This window comes from Pinus tabuliformis, chromosome 5_2, assembly GCF_031772625.1.
Source record: "Pinus tabuliformis cultivar Carrire ecotype Pingquan chromosome 5_2, CPIR1, whole genome shotgun sequence".
Classification (NCBI taxonomy): domain Eukaryota; kingdom Viridiplantae; phylum Streptophyta; class Pinopsida; order Pinales; family Pinaceae; genus Pinus; species Pinus tabuliformis.
Window position 1 is genome coordinate 319,017,925 of NC_142306.1, and position 1,728 is coordinate 319,019,652.

Genomic DNA, 1,728 nt, shown 5'->3' on the forward strand with positions numbered 1-1,728 from the left:
AAATTAGCTTTTAAAATATTTTATTTACTATTTTAAATAAAAATTAAAAAATCATTTTATATATATATATATATATTTTATTTGAGTATATTACAACTTACAATAGAAAACTTTTAAGTTGTAATACATATAGGGAAGATAATATGGGGTATCTAGGGAGAGTTGTTTGAGATTACATTTAACTCTCTGTTTGTAATTACTAAACTACTAATCATTCTATGGACATTTTTCTGTCTACTGAGATACATGAGTGCCAACCATTGTACTGGTCAGTTGTGTAGGAAAGCAATCTAGACACTAAATGTATTTAGAATAAGCTATTACAACATGATCTATTTAATTTGATTTTAAATATTCACCATCATGTACCTTTACAAAAATATATGCCAATAATGATGCTATCTAATGAGGTGCACAATGCTTATGACTCAATCTATCTATATCTAAACAAAAATGACTACCAAATAATTGCTAGGATAATTGTAGCACTGGAGTTATGTCATTCATTTCCCTCATCTTGGGTGCCATGAATATACCAAATATGGAAGCAACACTGTAACTTTATTATAGAAAAAAACACTCTTTTATGCTAGAGCTAAAGTTATTGATCATAGTTGCAACTGAAAGTTGCTAGTAGCATTAAGGATGTGGAGCGCATGTTTTGTTCAAACCATTGTTAGAACTACAACGTACTATGGATTTTCCCAATAACTATGGAAATTTCAAGCTTCCAATAGGTTAACTCAAAATCGAAGCTTGTGGTGTCGAGGATGCTATTAGCAAAGAGATTCGTTCCTGCAAGAAGTACGCCTCATTCCAAGTGAGGGTTGGCACTGGGGTTGAACTCCTCACTATCACAATGTATGTGGTTGCATATGCAAAATAATCTCATGATCCCAATTGTGTGAAATATGCACCATTGAGTATCAGATCATCTTCATATGCAACATTGAATGGATTTGCAGAAGCGCGGAATCTGTTGCCTTGACTCAAGATGGTAGGGTTTGCACTTCCACCGATGGCATAATCTTCCCACTGAGTGTAGTCATTGTTCACTACATGGAATTGCCTAAATTGACACTTTGGCATTCTTCCATTGAGACCTTTGCCAAAATGGTTAAATGCAACTGTTACCTTCAAGATCTTGTCGTCAGCATAGTTGTCATTATGACCAAATAACATCATAACTTTAATAATGTCTTACTTCATGATGTAAACAACATAAAACACTAGCAAATAGGAAGAATGAATGTGCAAAACAACCTACTCTAATATATTCACACAACAAATAACTCTCACATTTTTGTCATATTCCTTGGCCCTCTAGTAAGGGAGTTACAACCAAAACTTTAAGCTTTAATACCAAAATAAAATATTTGTGCACACAAAACTATTTTGCATTGTATTAAAGACACATATAAATATATCACGTAGTGGTTTAAGATAGAAATACTATTTTAACCACACACTCAATTAGTTGAGAAAATATCTCAACCAAACACTAAACTAGGAGCTATTTTAGTTGGACTAAATCTTTCAAATCCAACTAATTAACAATCAAGAAACGCATATAACAATTACAATTATAATAAATATCATTTAATATGAACAAGACAAGGAGTTAAATCTCAAAGAGTATGTAAAAGAAGAATAAATGTAATGTGGCCATACAAATGAAATACACCCACTTTGTAATTAAAATGAAAGCATATAATAATGAGTAGTTGG

The 1,728-nt window shown here is 31.7% G+C and overlaps 1 pseudogene; it reads right to left on the reverse strand.

The window, feature by feature from the left end:
• Positions 1 to 888: 888 nt before the first annotated feature.
• On the reverse strand, positions 889 to 1,182 carry LOC149158793 (putative pectate lyase 8 pseudogene; annotated as a pseudogene).
• Positions 1,183 to 1,728: the final 546 nt, after the last annotated feature.